The sequence below is a fragment of the Dreissena polymorpha genome, chromosome 3 (assembly GCF_020536995.1).
Source record: "Dreissena polymorpha isolate Duluth1 chromosome 3, UMN_Dpol_1.0, whole genome shotgun sequence".
NCBI lineage: Eukaryota > Metazoa > Mollusca > Bivalvia > Myida > Dreissenidae > Dreissena > Dreissena polymorpha.
The window spans coordinates 35,943,337-35,963,121 of record NC_068357.1 but is presented as its reverse complement, the minus strand read 5'-3'; the positions used below and the strand labels follow the sequence as shown (position 1 = coordinate 35,963,121).

Sequence of the window (19,785 nt, the reverse complement as noted above, 5' to 3'; positions counted from 1 at the left end):
GTAGATTTTTTCCCCCAAAAAATGCGGTCGGAAAACAGCATGAACAGTAATCATTTCAACGAAATAAAACTACTTAGAAATATTAAAAGAAATTGTTTGATATTCCAGCATGTAGAGTAATCACTGTACTTCAAATACTGAAATTTTGATAGTATTCAATTACATATAAACGAAGATAGGGCATGTTTTTTTAATAAGTGGTATTCATGAAAGTTGAAGACACTTTGATTCCCGATGAAGGACACTTAGGATAACAGAGACTTTCAATAAATTGGGCACTCTGATAACCGAGTTTTACCTTCTACCTGAAATGCATTTATGTATATTATGGCTATTTTTACTTAACATTTTGAAGTACGAATCAATGTGCATAGTCAAGCGCGACACATTCGGAATCTATGCATAACTTAATTACAAACACATGTGAAATATAACCAATGGCGTTGTTCGCTTTCAAAAATCACATTACTACTGATTAATACTGTTAATATTATAATTGCAATTTTTTAATAAGATTAAAATGCTTATTTCTGAATAAATATATTTTAAGTGACGACCGGAAAAAATTGTCTACATAATGTACTTGTTTTTTAGTGGTAACTTGAGATTCAGAGAGATTAAAATGCAACGGATCATGTGAATCAACGCGATCGTGTTTAATCTTACTTACAACAGGGCTCTAAATTACGGGAACGAATGGGTAAAGAGGCAAATACACCTTTGTTCGTCATAAAATCCTATGTCGTTGGTTTCATTAGGATCGCATCATTAAGACGATACTAATGCGCAACCACAAAATTAATAAGAGAATTGAAAAATCACTTTATATTGAGCTTTGCTATAGGGAGCACTTACTTTTACACAATTATAACAAAGTAAGCTCGAAGTGCGATTCACCTGACCCTAAATCACTTCATTAGTTGAGTTAAAAGATTTTCGGACCTGCAATGCTACTGATATTTATCTTTAAGTTGCACTTTTAGCAACTGGGTGATATATGGTCATATAGACAGTACTCATGAGACATATCGAATTATTTTCACATGTATCTTGCACATTTATACAAAATCACAATCATAGTCCAAAGGGATAAGAAAATGTTTCGGTAAATCGTGTTTAATTTACTTAAGTACATACAGTTTTATGCATTGCCTGATTTTTTAACAGTATTCCACACAGGTGGTTAGCGTGTGGCTATGATATTAATTAGTGGAAACATCATTTTGAATGATAAATAATCATATTATAACGAAAAATTAAATTTTATGGAAAAAAAATCACTATCAAATATATATATAACAAGGTATGCAACTCAAAATCACCCCAAAACGGGGTGCATCGCTTTGAACAGCCATATCTTCATCAATTGTGCAGCGATTTTCACGATCTCGGTCTTATTCAACGCAGAAATGAATTTCCTTTCTGGAATGTATATGTCTTGCAATATTTGCAATATTTTTACAAATGCTGGGTCAACTTTTAAGAAATAACACGATACACAACTCGCATTCATGACCCAGTTGACAATGATCATGCAGTCTTTAAGACTGAAATCTTCACGGAGTAAAGGGCATCTTCCCTACAAAGTTCATGTACCTCGATACCATAATTCAATAAAACGTATGAAAAAAATATTATAACCGTTCTTGTCGTTACATTATGCATCAAGACTAACTGTCCAGCGCCGTTTGAAACCTTTGTTTACATACATTTCAACTAACTGACATTTTAAACAAACGAGTGATTTCATTGGTCCAATGCGGAGGTGTGTCTTTACAACTGGAGATTTCATTCATAACGACTGCATGATCATTGTCAATTGGGTCATGCGAGTTGTGAAATAAGCACGTTCTTGGTATATTCCCAAGTATTTTTATTTTGTTGAAATATGTACCGGTACTGATCATCCAATTTATGCTGATTATTGATGGAATTTTATCGTTTAAAAAAATATAATCCACAGTTTTTCTGCGAATTTCCTTGTTCGCAATACGAAGAGCTATACCATAAATCGACCAAACAATTTCCCATGTCTGAAAACCGAATGAACAGAACATAAATTTATGCAAAAAAAGCTGAAGAACTCTCCTCTCGCGCGTGGCTTTTGTTGTTCTCTATTATCGAAGTGCCATATGTTATCAAAGTAGCCGCATACCCGGCGTGAACCTGTTAGCAAACCATTGGGGCTGTTATCCACGGCCGCCTTTTAACACCCCCATTTGCGGCGTGCGCAGGATAATATGGGACGACACTTTGCGCATATGTGTTAAGACCGATTTTCCCAGAGTGCGTCTTTAATGAATCAATTATATATGCAACAGCAGGAATGGTAAGGTGTGTTCTTTTGTAATATATTTTTCAATAAAATATAAAGAATTGTTATTGGTAAAATAAATTCTATCATAGCGAACATATAAAATTATATATATCTATTTGATTTTTTTATGTCTGCTCTTTTATTCATTTTACAGTTTTTTTTAGAAAAAGTATGTCTGCACCAGTAGCCTCTTTTTATAACCACTCGTGAAATTAATTATTCACCGAAAGCAACTTATATCCTCTATATCAGTTCCCAGAACTCTAAATACGTTAAATGGAATGCATGACAACATCTAAAGCTTATAACTACGTCACAAGAAACGCATGGGAAAAACTCACTTTGACAGAAAGCAAAGGTATAGCGTGTGTAAGATCCGTATGCTTGTCTGGCTTTCCAAAGCACTTTAAAGATTGACAAAACAGGAGCATTCAAACGAAAACATTAAATAAATCGTTTGTAAAGGACATCTTAAATTGCTTCGAAATAGACAAAGAAATGAATAGAAATGCTTTAAAATGCAATGTTCATTCGTTTGTAGTTTCTATAAATACGGAGTTAATCGTGTTAGTACGCTGACAACTATGGTTATGACTATAATGATCTTGATCATGATGAGGAAGAAAGGAGGAAGATGACGATGATTACCAAGGGAAGGATGATGATCATGTTGATTATGATGATAATGATGGTGGTGGTAATACTGATGGTGGTGGTGGTTATGATGCTGATCGAGAGGAAGATGTTTATATTGAAAAAAGATGGTGATGAAAATGATGACAAAATATAATATTTTTCAAGCTCGTTACATTCATGGCAGGGGTTAAAGGGGCCTTTTCACAGATTTTGGCATGTTTTGAAGTTTGTCATTAAATGCTTTATATGGATAAATGTTAACATTGGATATAAAAAGCTCCAGTAAAAAATCAAGAATAAAATTTAAAAGGTGACCCTCAGCAGGGCTCGAACCACTGACCCCTGGAGTAAAAAAGTCTCCCACTTAGACCACTCGGCCATCCTTCTGGATACAATGACAGATGTATTTTATACTTCAAATTACCAATCCTCGTAGTTTCACAAAATATAATGACAACAACAGAACTCCCCAAATTGTAGATGCGTTTCGCGTTGCAACGCTATATAATTTTGGGTTTTTAAATCGTCAAAAGATGCATATAATGGCTATTTTAGTGCATGGTAAATGTTCAGTATTCCTGTTTTCTCACCAATATCATTACTAAAACGAAAATTTGAGAATCTGAAACAACTTTTTTCAATTTTGTCAATTTACACAAACGTGAAAAGGCCCCTTTAATCAAACATAATTTGAATAGTCTTAAATATTTAAAATTTAAAAGGATGAAATTGGTAAAAATGGCTTATACGGGATTTGACCCGGACCTCGGGAGGCTACCACTGCGTGTGTTTTTCGAAGTTTGTTTGATGAGGCCCATTTGCGCCAGAGACTGCATTTTGTGAGGACCCATAGTGTGTCCCAGCACTCCTACCTAATCAATTACCAGACTTGCGAAAGGTGGAACAAATATTTTATTATTGCTTCAAATTCCAGCTATTTCGTGAACTACTGAGAGGTTTTCAATTTTGGTCTGGTCTTGTGTTGTGTGTGTGTGTGGGGGGGGGGGGGGGGGGAGGGGGCGAACCCGTCTGGTATGGTTACCACGAAACCAAGCTAACATGCGCCGGATCGGTGTTTCAACCCGGGTCGCCACTCTTGAACGCACCTCGTAAACCATAAACGCTATCTTTGAACTCAAAGTATTTTCCAAAGTATCTATTATTTTACCCTTTTCCACTGATGACTTTCCGTTAATGAACCAATATCTTTTAAACACGTTTCTTAGTCAGGAATCTAATTTCACTTGTTTACAAATAATGTATTTGTTCTATTTTTTAATCTATGAATATTATTTGGTAAATCGTCCTTCTTGCCAAACTGTGAACAAGTCCCTTATATCATTTATGATGTTTTATTTGAAGGCAGACAACTAAAAGAAACCACGTAAGACACATAGACTGAGTAGGCACCCTTGATCACATTTTTATTTTTCCAAAACAATATTTTGATCGATATGAAAAATATCACATCCTTTGTCTCATTACCGGGTACACTATGCAGAAAAAAGGTCATTTTTCTTGCACTGCTGTAATATAATCACATTTTTAAGTACCGCACCGAGTCTGCCACACTGGTGCTGTTTGCGTTTCACTGCGTTGCATCTGTAACCAACACTTTAAGCGGCGAGCATAAGGTTGTACTATCAATGATGCCCTCAGAAAGCGGAAAATATAGAGGATATTTGTTGGATTCGGTGGATTATCGATTTTAATTCACGAGTGATCATAGAAAATAATATTTTTACGAGTGGCGCAGCCACGAGTGAAAATTTTTTTTTCTATGATCACGAGTGAATTAAAATCGATATTCCACCGAATCCAACAAATTTTCTTTTTATTTTATGCCATTTTTTTCACATTTTATATAAATTGTTAATGAGTTTCACTAAAGAATTTCGCTGAAATAATGACGTCATTTCGTAAAAAAAAGACGTCATTTTACAGTAAACAGTGAAAATTATCGATATTTTTCACTGATAATTTTCAATGTTTGAAACAGTGAAATTATCCATTTTAATTCACTGATATTTCTCTATAAACCACCGGAAAGCATACAATAAAAATGTATATTCAAAATAAGACCTGATGTATTCCACAGGTGGTTAGCGTGTGGCTATGATATTAATTAGTGAAAACATCATTTTGAATGATAAATAATCATATTATAACGAAAAATTAACTTTTCTGAAAAAAAATATTTCACTATCAAATATATATATAAGACTGAAATCTTCACGGAGTAAAGGGCAACTTCCCTATAAAGTTCATGTAGTTCGATACCATAATTCAATAAAACGTATGAAAAAACATTATTACTGTTCTTGTCGTTACATTCTGCATCAAGACTAACTGTCCAGCGCCGTTTGAAACCTTTGTTTACATACATTTCAACTAACTGACATTTTAAACATACGAGTGATTTCATTGGTCCAATGCGGAGGTGTGTCTTTACAACTGGAGATTTCATTCATAAAGAAAACATGATCACTGTCAACTGGGTCATGCGTGTTGTGTATCGTGTTATTTCTTAAAAGTTGACCCAGCATTTGTAAAAATATTGCAAGACATATACATTTCCAGAAAGGAAATTCATTTCTGCGTTGAATAAGACCGAAATCGTGAAAATCGCTGCAAAATTGATAAAGATATGGCTGTTCAAAGCGATGCACCCCGTTTTGGGCTGATTTTGAGTTGCATACCTTGTTATATATATATTTGATAGTGAAATATTTTTTTTCAGAAAAGTTAATTTTTCGTTATAATATGATTATTTATCATTCAAAATGATGTTTTCACTAATTAATAGCATAGCCACACGCTAACCACCTGTGATGTATTCTTGATGTAGTTTACGTCTAAGTTCTGTGTTCTTACAACACACGATCCCATCATGGCATGGCATGCGTTATGAGAATCGTACAGCGTCACGATTGTCGTAAGAATGCAGCAACGACAGCGATATAAAAAAATGTTAAATTAATACCACTTTGTACATAACTTAAATGCAGGTGTACCGGTAGTATTCTGTATTTTACTCGTCACGCGATTGCTTCACATCCCAGGTCGCAAGTTCAAAACCTTGCTTCGCCCAGGGGCTTGAACAAACAAAAACTTGTATTGGTCCTTGGTTCGCCTATTGTACTTAACTTATTTTTTAATGATACGCTAATCCAAAGATTTGTCAATAAACTTGAGATTGATATATCCTTTTGTAAACATAGGGGCATGGTACAGTTGGTACTTTAACATGTCTACTATAATACAGTTAAGTAGATCCCCTAGTTTTGCTAGTCAAAAGCTACGCCCATTCTGTAATTTGAATTCTTCATAAAACTAGCGCGAAAACGAAATTGTTGAAAAACATGACGTCATCAACATCATTACACATTATGTCATGTGTTGCGTGTTACTTAACTATTTTGTCTTTCTGACGTGTAGACACATCGCGCGTGAGTAGCATGTCATCAAGTTATTCTGGGAAATTTTTGCATGCAATAAGAAAATAATGTGTTAACATATTTATTAAAAATTAAATATATATTTATCGCATCTGCTTATTCTCGTGTGGTTATCACAGAGGGTATCTGTTTGTTTTTAACGCAATCCGTATTCGTGACAGCCGTTTCTAAAAATAGAACATGTGTCGGAACCAAAACATCGAAAAGTACTAAGTAGGTGGTAAAGACTCAGAGAGCGAAGCACATGTAAGGGATATTTCTCTTTGTACGTAGAGGTTTGTGTTTATTTATGTTGATTTATTTCACATGTATGTATTATTTGTAATCAGTAATAATGTCTTTGGGGTTCTAATTCTTGAGGAAACAGTCATTTTTACAACAAAATTCGAAACCGGTGTTGACCTAAAAGGCTAAATGATTCCTCGTGCAAAAAATCCTGAATGTATTTTTTTATTTTTTAATGTGTGCTATTTTTTGTCTGTACTTGTTATGTTGTGAAACATCAGTTTATTTTTAAAAGTTAATTACACTTTTATTGAATCAATACAAGTGTGCAGCTCCAACGGGAGTTTTTCCAGACATTTTGGAAAAAGGAGTCTGGTCAAATTGGGATTTTTTATTGATAGAAATGGCAAATTTGGGATTTTTTTATCGAAAAAAAGGAATTTAGATACTTTTTATCAACAAATATTGACACAACAGGTCTTTTACTGGCCATTTTGGATAAAAATCATATACATTATAATGTGAAATTATGTGTTTCTACTATTAAAACCGAGACGTTCTTCTTTAAAATACAAGTTTATTTACAAGATGTACAGTTAAAAATCAAGAGCTGTTGTTCGCTTCGTCTCGGTCATTCCAATGCACGAGTTCCACCTGCATCGTCTGATGTCACCACCGGTACGCACTAAAACCCGCACCACTCGTCTGGTCTACGTCCCGTCTTCTCTCGGCTCGGTACGGAATGGGGGCAAAGTCACAACAATTATGATTATATATTTTGTAGGTTGTTTTAAAAATAAATTTGATATATAGAGTCTAATATTCTACATAGTACGTCGCTGCCGTCAAACTTGACAATTATGCAACTGGTGGTGAGAAGATAAAGTAAGAATGGAAAAATAGTAAAGTGAGTAGAGTTTGATAGTTAAAAGTCAGAAGGACAGTACAGATGCGTCCCCAGCTATGTTTCATCCCTCTCTCTCATGCCTCTCCGGCTACGGAGGCCGCGGAGAGGATTGAACCTTAACCGGCACAGCCATGAGGGGTCATTTGGGGTTACTTTGTAGCTGGCGCTGACGGCTTGATTGGAAACTTAAAGGTGCTAATCCCTGCTTGAAGGATACCAATTCAGGGGATTCGGCAACAGCGGCTGGTAAGCTGTTCCACGTCGGTATTATTTTGGGGAAAAAGCTATGCCTGTAATAAGATGTTGATGTGAAGATAGGCAGGAACTTGATGGAATGGCTTGACCAGGTCCTGCTTGAGCTTGGGGAGAGGTATTTTGCAGCTGGGATGTCTATGAGGTTGTTTGATATCTTGTAGATAATCGTCAGCTGGGCCTTGGTCCTTCGTGACTCCAGGGTTTCCCACTGCAGGTGATCAAGCATGGATGTGACGCTGCTGGTGTTATGGTGGCGGTTCATCACATACCTGGCTGTCCTTCTCTGAACCATCTCCAGATCATGAATCTGGTCCTTCTGGTATGGGTTCCAGACCATGCTACAGTATTCCAGGTGTGGACAAACGAGAGAAAAGTAGGAAGCACTTTTAACATTCTCGTTGCAAATCCTTAGATTTCTGCCGAGGAATCCCAGCGTGCTGTTACCTTTCCGTGTTGTGGTCTGGATGTGAGGCTTCCAGGACATGTCTTTTGTCAGATCCACCCCGAGGTACTTTGATGTTTCTTCACTGGCAAGTATATGGCCTTTGAGGGTGTAGTTGTGCAGTATTGGGGATCGTTTTCTGTGAGCTCGCAGGATGCTGCACTTCTCAGGGTGGAAGGACATTCCCCAGAGCTTCTCCCATTGCCACAACCGATGGGGGTCTTCCTGGAGATGGTTGCAGTCGCGATCAGAGTCAATTTGTCTGTAGACCACGCAGTCTTCCGCAAAGAGTCTTGTCTTGGATGAAACTCTAATGAATACCAGGAAGAGGATCGGTCCGAGCATATTCCCCTGATGCACTCCACTGACTTCTGGGGCAGGATCTGAGGATATTCATACTAAAGTCATAAGACAATTCTTTCAAAAAAATAATTAGTTTTCTTTGCTTTGGGATAGGGTCCGTTTTACGGCCTTTTTTTTTACATAGCAGAAAAACCGCTGTTCAACAGAAGTAAAGCAGCAATGATTTTAAGCTATGCATTTTTTGAACTCATTTCACACTATTTCAATAATATTTTTCAAATTCAGTGAGTGAAAAGCCTATTTCCCAAATAATTATCTGGGGCACTGTCTTGATTTGTAATAGTTATTCAATATAAACCCAGTATTTGGTCAGTTTTTTTGGGAAAAATTACTTTTGCCATTGGGGACATCTGACTAAGAGGCGTTCGTTTTTAATAAATTTTGTGTAAAAAATCACTGCAATATACAAATAATTCATTTAAATGCACTCCAATTCAAGTTAACTTTCACAGAAATTACTTTCACATTTTTATGTCCCCCACCACTATAGTGGGGGACATATTGTTTTATGTCCCCCACCACTATAGTGGGGGACACATATTGTTTTTGCCCTGTCTGTTGGTTGGTCTGTTGGTCTGTTGGTTGGTTTGCGCCAACTTAAACATTTGCAATAACTTTTGCAATATTGAAGATAGCATCTTGATATTTGGCATGCATGTTTATCTCATGGAGCTGCACATTTTGAGTGGTGAAAGGTCAAGGTCATCCTTCAAGGTCAAAGGTAAAATTAAAGTCAAAGCGGCGCAGAAGGGGACATAGTGTTTCTGACAAACACATTTCTTGTTCCTATTTTAATCCATGTTGACATTTATACACATAATTATGAGCAGGGCCAGGTATTTAACAGATGTTCAATTGGAATATCTTAGTCTTGAGTCAGGCATTTGTTCTTGATTTGTGGATTTTTTTTTTTTTACAAAACTGAGAAAAAGGAAAACATTTCCCAAAGTAAACTTGACAAATTAGAGAATATTGAATCATTTTAAAGCAGAGCTCCAGATAACATTTTGGTCAAATTCTTATTTTTTTTTCAAAATTAATTCTTATTTTACCCTGTATTGATAAAATTAATTCTTATATTACTCCTTATTGTTAAATTAATTATTTCAAGCCAGGCGTATTGCTGTTTCCATGTCTCAGCAGCTCTCCCGGACACTGAAGCTGAATGTTTTTTAACTGCTTTAGATTCACAGTCATTTACGCATGAGCTTATAAGTTCATCAATTATTGACGACATCATGCTTTGGTTGTTTGGTTCTTGAGAATCTGATTGGAAGAATGCATGCAGCGTGGATTTTTGACACTGAAATGGCTTTTTTTTGCGTTCCACGCTTCAATACACCGCTTTGATCGGCCATTTTTATTTTTTATGTAAAACGGACACTGACATTTCGGCTTAGGTCATAATGGCCAGATGGTCGCCATTTAAGTCCAATGAAAAAACTATATTTAACATTTAATTTTAATGACGTTATGAATAGGTATTCAGTATCTAATTTCCTTGTGTATAAAAATTTCAGTAAGTGTAATTAAAATGGTACAATGAACAGTAATGACTTTTATCCTACAGCTAAAAATATAATACTATGTTAGTGTGATTGTGTTCTTAAATTTATCCCACTCATGTCAGAAAGGCTTACAAGGCTCGGCAAGCTTCACCATGTAAACCTTTCTTCACTCGTGGGATAAATTTAAGTACGCAATCACACAAACATAGTATTCTCTATGCCTGCAATAATAGGAGAACAGAATCGAGACCGTTTGGCCTTTCGACCGTTCTTAGGTGTGACTATTCCTCACAGGAAACGCTTGAAGTATGTTGACTTATTTTTTTTGAGCGCCTAGACCAGTCCAAACTGGGATGAAATTTTCACCGTATATAATTTTCAACTGGAGGTTTTACGCATGTTGGAAAATTTGAATTCGTGTTTTATTTTTTAATGCGTAACTTGATGCAAAGATTTTAAATCTAAATCATTATTTAAGAAATTAAATTCGTTTTTACGCCTTTACGCATGTTATCTGGAGCTGTGTTTTAAAGAAATTTGTTTTGGGAAAGGGGCTTTTCTCTTAGGGGTTACTGGGCCTTTGTAAGGGCCCTTGAAAAAGAAGGACGAAAAGCCCTGTGGGTGGACATCAAAAAGAGGCATACCTCACAATTCACTTGACTTCATGTGCATGTTCACTTTGGAAAATGGTATAATTTTGTGTTTATGTTCCAGTGTTTTTTTATGGCAATTTCGGGGCCGATATTCGGCCCCATTCCCCTCAAAAAAGAGTATATATTTTTCCCCCATTTAAAAAAAAAAATCCCCTCCAGAAGTTAAAAAAAAAAAAACAACATTTTTTTTTTTTTTTTTTAGAAAGAACTGTCTCATAATCATGATAAATATATCTCAAATTTATTTCATAAACAACTCAAAAAGTATATAGCTAAAATTAAATTATTTTGAATAATTATAAAGATTTGTATTAAATAGTTTTTCCATTAAATAGTTTTTCCCAAATCAGTGGACTTTTCACATTAATTGCATTTTTCTCCCAAAAATGGCAAAGAAAAGGCCTGATGTATTTATATTGCGTCAATATTTGTTGATAAAATCATTCCAATTTGGTCTATTTTATTGATAAAAAATGCTTAAATTTGCCATTTTATCGATTTGAAAGATCCCAATTAGACTCAAAATGGCTAAGAAAACTGAAACAGTGCATGAAGGCTGAACTGTCTGACACTTAAATGTTGAAAAAATCATTGATATATATTTTAATTTTAAGAAAAAGGACAAAGACATTCAGCTGTGAATATCATATTCATACAAACATGTGTATTTATATAATAAATATCATTACATATAAACAAGTGAGTTTTTAATTTTCCACTTTTCCTAAAAACGACGCATTTTTCCCCTTTGGACAGGCCCCGCCACCATTCCCCTATAAGTGAAAAAAACCACTGATGTTCTAACGGCAATATCATATTTGGCCGCACAGGCTAATCACTGACGGCTCTTTCCCCCTAAACTGGATTCTGCATAAGAAGAGACTTTCTTTAAACGAAAAAAATATCATAAAAGTGGAAAGTGTCATCCCTGATTAGCCTGTGCTGACTGCATAATTATGCTCATTTTGGATGACACACATGCATAAAGCCCTTTTTTCCCTATAACCAGGCTCATCACCCTGCTGTTTTTACACAGCGCCCTCACACTACTTTGGGGGAAGGGGTCCACAGCCCTTATGAGGGGGAATTTTCGCGGCATTTCCCTGTTTGGGGGATTTTTTTACTTACTCTCTCATTATGACATTTGTACATGTTTGCACTATATTCATTGCATTTTTGATAATTTAGTATGTTTGCAAAGATTAAATTGAAATAGAATTGAGATATAATAATCATGAGACACATCTTTTTATTAAAAAAAAAAAAAATTATTTTTTTAGGGGGAATTTTTCCCCCCAAAAGGGGAAAAAGTATACTTTTCAGGTGGGGGAATGCTGCCGAATTGCGGCGGCAGATTTAATAGATTTAGGGCCCTGTTACATAAACACTTGAAAAACTCAGTCTTCTTGTGGAAGCATTATAAACTGATATGAAATTCCCCTCTTATTTTGGAAATAAATTGCCTGCTTACAATTGAATGAAAACCCTGACAGCTGTGACTGTTGCGATTGCATTCTTAAAATCAAAGCGCTGAAGCCACTGAAATTGTTCGCTGTTGTCGTCCTTGATTAGCTTGTGCACATTGCACAGGCTAATCAGTGTGCACAGGCTAATCTGATTTGTTATGCATTAAGCCCCGTTTTCCCTGAAAGCAGCCAATATGTACAGATTTCAATGATAAACACTAGACTGGCCAATGTCGTCTTACAAGCTGGTATATACACTCACTGCAGAAGTAGAGCAGAAGCATTTGTCGTCTGCAGTGCAGATAGGCAGCGGTTATCGCTCCTAGCATCGTAAGTTGCGGTTCTGACTGTAGCTAAGGCTTCTAAGCACATACTGATTTGCAAAATATGCTCTGTAAAATTAGTCGGCCGCTAACGCGACCAATTAATGAAGATACCAGAGGATAATGTGTCCTGATTGATGGAAACAGTCTAACATCGAACATTAATTGCAAGAAAAGATAACATTATCCCTTAAAATCTTCAGAATTAAAATAACTCTTTACTTATTCAAACACTTAACGTTTATGTTTTGTCAAGAAATAAAGTGTGCAAAACAAAAAATCATTTATCAAGGTCATTCATGGTTTTATTTAAACTGCAAAAAAATGACAAACACTCTTGTTGTCTGCATTTTAGGAAACAAATTCTTGGATTTTCCGAAGCTACTTTCACAACATTATGATGCACCCATCTTTTTTGCAGAACGTACCACAATTGTTCCTTCTTTGTCTGCTGAAAAGAGTCATTGGTTGTGACATGATGATTATCCACATAAATTATTATCTCCTTACTTTAATAACCAATACTGACTCACCTTGACAATTGCCCATTACTGTAGTCTGTAGAAAAAAAAGATTTATTTTACATGAAAAAGACATAGAGAACTTAATTAAAATGAGTTTACAGCGATGGTTTTCCAACAAGAAATCCTTACAGAACTCAAAATTACCAGAAATTTGTACTTGCAAAAGTGTGTGAGCTTTAAAAATTCATATTCCCTATTTACAAAGTGAACAGCAACCCATCTGATAGCCAGCCCTTCCCAGATGTAAATGGAGACCAAGCATGTACTATGTGCATGTTATTGCAAACAATATCCAATTACAATGTAACTACAGGTACTCAACTGGTTGTCCAGTTTTGGTATCAAGCCTACCAACCCACCTTCTTAACACCCGCAGTGATTTTTTTCCTTCTTTATAAAGTACCAGTAAACTGCACTTTCCCAATAACGAAAAAACTACAAATTTCCCAATTGCTGTCCAAAAAATTCCCAATTTAATTAAGGTTACAAAAATAATTATAATTTTTTTTTTTTTTTTTTTTTTTGGAAAATGCATCATTTTGTTAGTTTCCTTATGCAGCTCTATGGTTTGAACATAGGTAAATATAATATTGACAGCTTCAAAACACTTAGTTATCAATTTTAAAAGTATTTGGGAGCATAAAATCAAATACACCAATTTCCCAATTTGAGGGTTTCACAACTCGATGTTTCCCAATTTTGAGGCTTTCACGACTCAATTTTTCCCTAATGGACAGTTACGGGTACTTTTCCCAATTGGACAAAAAAATCGCTGACGCGTAACATTACAACTCCAAATCAACAAACATTTCATGCACTATTTCGTAAAATAAAGCTTAACAATTAAAAATCATTGTTCCTTATGCCGAAATTTCAACGCCAGATGTGGTCTGGTAAAATAGATGTTTGTAAACAAAATGCTCGTTTTTATTATTGTTGTGCATGGTATCATTTTAATGTTCGTGTGTCATATGAATCGATATATTCGCGGGAAATTAACATGGAATTAATTGTGTCGCAAATTAATGAAAATGAATATTTTGTATCTACAAAAATCTATGACTGTAATCGTACCATATCTAGCGTTGAAATTGTGGCTATTGCTATAAGGAACACTGATTGTTTAGGTGTTATAAACTTTATTTTACAAAATACATCGTACTTCACTAAATTTTCGTTGATTTTGAGCGTTATAGAGACTTTAAGGGCTGTACATGAAGTGCCCAACCCACTGCTGGTTATGTTCATTAGAGGAGTCAAATAAATGTGTGTTTTTATTTAATTTATTTAGCCATTGACAGTGGTTAAATTGCTCAACATGCTTTGAATCATCTATAAGCCAGTTTATCAATGCATTGATTTTGCCTGTCAGGATCATGGTTATTATGTAAACATTTTACCAATAGCGTGGATTAATCATGATCCTGTTGGAAACCATAATTATTATAAAACACAGTCTGGGATTAAACTGTCAAAGTGGATTTATAAACCCATCATGTCTTAAAGTAAAATTTAATACTTGAATACTTTTCCAAACAGTCTGCTTTAAGACTCAGTTTGAAGGAGTAAAATTTCAATTCATATTTGACTAAGTCTCCCCATGGGCACATTGCATTGAAATGGTTGCTATATTCATAATGCAAGATACTATGGTAGATAGTGTAAACCCAGTTTACACTGCTTCAATGAATGGATCTGTTGAAGCTTGAAAATAAACATTTGCATTTTATCTCGAAGGGGCACAGTTGTTATCAGTAATTCATAGAATCTGTTGTGACTGCCCCTTTAGCCAATTATTTGCCACTCTGTCTCCTTAATTTGTTTTAATGAGTTACAAATAGCACCTACAATTTGAGGCTTGCAGTGTTTTTATGCCCCCCCCACCCCCGTATCGAAAGTCCGGGGGGGGGGGGTATACTTGGTCATAACTTTTGCAATATTGAAAATAGCAACTTGATATTTGGCATGCATATGTATCTCATGAGGCTGCACATTTTGAGGGTGAAAGGTCAAGGTTATCCTTCAAGGTCAAAGGTCAAATATATGTCTTCAAAGCAGCGCTATAGGAACATTGTGTTTCTGACAAACACATCTCTTGTTTGTTGTTTAAAATCAGGTCCGGTATTGGCCACATTCCCAATTGAAAAAGTTTATAATTATTTTTCCCAATTGGGACCTAAAAATTCTCAATTGAAGGATTCACTTTTCTAAACAAGTTCAACCTTAGTAAATAATTATAATACTGAAAACTCTTTTATTCTGAATGTTGAAGCATTTTTAATCAAAACCACAACACTTATTTCCGAAATTTAGTCAAAACACGAATTTCCCAATCCAAAGTGAACCGACTCAATTCCCAAAATGGTGGAAAAAACACTGACTTCCTTTTTATTTAAACAAATTAAATTAAATGACCAAACTATTAAACTGGTTGTGAATTAAACTTACTGTACTGTGTGAAAACAGTGCTTAATGTATGTGTGTAAAGTTGAGTCCCAGTCCATACAGGCTTACCTCCCAGATTAGCTTCTGCAGTCCACACAGGCTTACCTCCCAGATTAGCTTCTGCAGTCCACACAGGCTTACCTCCCAGATTAGCTTCTGCAGTCCACACAGGCTTACCTCCCAGATTAGCTTCTGCAGTCCATACAGGCTTACCTCCCAGATTAGCTTCTGCAGTCCACACAGGCTTACCTCCCAGATTAGCTTCTGCAGTCCACACAGGCTTACCTCCCAGATTAGCTTCTGCAGTCCACACAGGCTTACCTCCCAGATTAGCTTCTGCAGTCCACACAGGCTTACCTCCCAGATTAGCTTCTGCAGTCCACACAGGCTTACCTCCCAGATTAGCTTCTGCAGTCCACACAGGCTTACCTCCCAGATTAGCTTCTGCAGTCTGCACAGGCTTACCTCCCAGATTAGCTTCTGCAGTCCACACAGGCTTACCTCCCAGATTAGCTTCTGCAGTCTGCACAGGCTTACCTCCCAGATTAGCTTCTGCAGTCCACACAGGCTTACCTCCCAGATTAGCTTCTGCAGTCTGCACAGGCTTACCTCCCAGATTAGCTTCTGCAGTCTGCACAGGCTTACCTCCCAGATTAGCTTCTGCAGTCCACACAGGCTTACCTCCCAGATTAGCTTCTGCAGTCTGCACAGGCTAATCAAGGATGACACTTTCAGCTTTTATGGTATTTTGTATGTAAAGTATCTTCATTGCAAAAAGTCTGGCTGATTGCACAGGCTAATCTGGGACAAAGCTTTATGCACACATATTAAACCCAATTCTCCAAGAGTGCTGCTCATATCAAATTCAATCACACATGACCAGCTTGCAGACATTGACCAGCTTGCAGACATTTGCTGTTTATTCTGTTGTCAAGTCATTTGTTAATCCGTACATAGCAGTACAGAAATGGCTGTAAAAAGGTTTATGTTATTGGCAACCTAACATATGTGTTAAGTGTGTTACATGTCATCCCAAATTAGCTTGTGCAGTCCACACAGGCTTTGTAGGGAAGACACTTTCTTTGTTAACTCAATTTTTGCAAAAAAGAGACTTTCTTTAAAAAAAAAATAAGTGGAAAGTGAAGTCACTGATTAGCCTGTGCTGACTGCACAGTCTTATCTGGGTCAACACTGAATGCAAATGCATTTAACCCAGTTTTCCCCAGATAGAGGCTCAAATGACTTCACAACAGATGCGCATAATTATCACATTCAGTGATCAGCATGCAGTTATTTTCTGTTCATTCTGTTGTCAAGTCATTTGTTAATCCATACATTGCAGTACAGACATGGCTGCAGTGGGGTTTATTTTATTGGCAACATTACATATAACATTCATTCACTCACTCATGGCTGACTCACCATGTATTCTCCAGAACAGAGCTTTGGCTTGTGGGAGGTAACTAAAGTGTGTTGCCACAACCTTTGACTGTGGTAAATATGTATATCAACATTTCATAGAGGATAATAGTTTTGGTTACATGTAACATTGTCGAGACTGGTTTAATGTAGAGATGTGTTTGGTCTGCTGTCATGTAATTGTTTCCATGGCTTGTGAGGATATACATGTGTGCCAAAGTGAATAGTATTAAACTGAGACCACAGTTCGAATAGAATTGTTGCATATTATGATATAAATTGGGAAACATATTTGATGAATTGATTGAAACAGTGAATGGAAGGTAAATATAGATATGAATGAATACTGACTGCTATGTGGTTATCGTAGGTTTATTTAAAATTATAATATTTGCATGTTGAGTTATGTTCACTTTTGCGTTTATTTACTTTATAGGTTAACATTTTTCAGGCTTCCTTGACATAATTTGTTTCATATTCAGAATTATATTATCTGTGGATCTGAGTTATTTTTTTAATATAGTGAAATCTATTTAAATTGTTCATAATGTAGGATTAAAATAAGAACATGAACAAGTTTGTTTTACAATCTAAATGAACTTAAACCAGTGAGTTTTTTAGGTCACATTGTGGCCCAATTTCTCTGCTCAAAAGCTATATTATTTTCCCCTATCATAACCTTAAAATTCCACTCTCAAACTTACATGCATTTTTGTAAATTATCCCAGTATTTATAATTTTTAGACTACTCACTAGTTAAGTATTTAATTAATGTTTTATTACAAAGTAGAATATAAACATGTTGTCATTCCTCTCTTTAAACATATTAATCTCCCTTTTGTTTTCCCCAACCTGTATGTAAAATAACACACATGAACAAAAATCGTAATGCCAAAGCAGTATTTTGCTAGTATCAATATTCTTGAAAAAGGTGAGTTCTGATAAGTTCATTTATTCATACAATGAATTGAAAAGGTTTTTAAGACACAGTCAGACACAACTTTCAAAGACATAACAAGGTTGTGTACATGACCACTTACCCATCAACTTGGGTGTATAAGTCTGTGTGAATCACTGTCATGACCCGGCCTAAAGCTGGCCAAAGCAATGATCACAGATACAATGTACTCCTATTAAAGGGACCTTTTTACATTTTGGTAAAATTTTAGTAAATTGACAAAACAAAACAAAAAAAAACGTTTTAGATTAGCAAATTTTTGTTTTAGTTATGATATTTGTGAGGAAACAGTATTACATTTACCATGCTTTAAAATATCCATTATTCGCTTCTTTGGACGATTTAAAAACCTGCAGATTATAAAGCGTTGCAACGCGAAAGGATTGAATAATTTGCAGGGTCTTCCCCAGGCCATTTAAGCGCCCCTTGCCGGGTCGCTTGAATTTCGAAATCAGGGTCCCCAGGGCGCTTGAAATTTTCCGATCAGTGTATTCTTCAGTAAAAGAAAGTGGAGATTGTCCAAAAAAATCAAGGTTTCCCTATCAGTGTATCAATATTCCCTGTTTTAAAAGAGCACTCGGTACCTACTTTCACAAGTAATCGCCATTAACACCACATGGGGTAATGGATAATCCACTGATAAGAGAATAGCATTGCGCGCGTATCGATTATTCTAGCCACATAACACGGTCATTTAAATGCCGACAAGGATGTGTCTGGTAACTTTCCAGTCGTCAAACTGTGAAGTTCATTGTCCAATCGGTTACGCGAATGATTATGAGGGCGGGGTTAACTATCGACTATTATTTTTGATTGACGTCGGGCATGAAGTAAGAGTTTATCGCAGCTTGATTAGCAAGTAGTAGTACCATTTGAGTAATATAAAACCGGTAATTAGTACAGTACAGAACATTAAAGACGGTTTCGGGCATCATCATCACACCTTTTTACTGTAAACAAGTGTTACCTATGACTCATAATTAATACGAGAAATTAATTGCAAGTGGTAAACAATTAATTATTATAGCGGTTACAATTATGTGATAACAATTTATTTAATTCCAGTACATGTATATTTCAACATGTCCATTTATAGAACTGATTCACCTCGTTTTTCTGACATTTATTCGACACGTAATGCGCTTTAACAAATGTTCGTTGAATTAATTACGCACACTTGTAAATGTTTCGTCCGATAATCGATAGTTAGAAGACTGATGATGGCAACCGGCCGTGATCCTCGTGGACAACGTGAATTTCATGCATAATTCCGTCAAAACATTTACTTGACTCGTTAAGTGTGTAAACAAATTATCGTTGAATTTATAACGCAACGGTTAATATTTGTTGAAATCTCAAATGGGAATAATTAAATTTGTAATCCGAAACCCATTACCGTAAGTCGATGTTAACGCGTTTTTAATCCGAAACACACTTCCGAATGTAAATGTTACCGCAACATTAAATATTTTTGCTTCAAATTAGCAGTGCAAATTTATTTTGTGTCGAATCTTTTTCTCAATTAAAAAGAGCGCGAAAATTATGCAGCATGTACAACGTCGCGTCTATTGCATACAAATGGCGTGTATTGAGCGTTTTAACAAGCACACAACAGGTCAGGGGATTGACGCATATTCAGAGGCAATATTTCATCAAATCTATAAATAGTCACTTAAAAAATGGCAAGGGTTGTGTTAAAGAAATAACATATTTACCAGAAAGAGATTGATAAAAACGGAATAAACGGGATTATCGGGTAATAAATAGAAACTTGAAAAATAGTAAGTATACAGTAATAGAGTCGGGTTGAAACGGATGTTTTGGGGAATTGTTCGAGTCGGGATTTTACTATCTGTGCGGAAAAGTTTTAAAACAATTAAACAATA

At 35.7% G+C, this 19,785-nt stretch overlaps 1 protein-coding gene across 5 annotated transcripts in view; it reads left to right on the top strand.

Annotated features, from left to right (window-relative positions):
* Positions 1-6,322: 6,322 nt before the first annotated feature.
* LOC127873674 (protein Smaug homolog 2-like) overlaps positions 6,323-19,785 on the top strand; it is a 69,641-nt gene continuing 56,178 nt past the window's right edge. The window contains exon 1 of one of the 5 annotated variants that reach the window (XM_052417602.1): positions 6,323-6,402. The gene's annotated coding sequence lies outside the window, so the exon portion shown is untranslated. The other 4 variants (XM_052417599.1, XM_052417597.1, XM_052417598.1 and 1 more) reach the window with 4 other exon arrangements.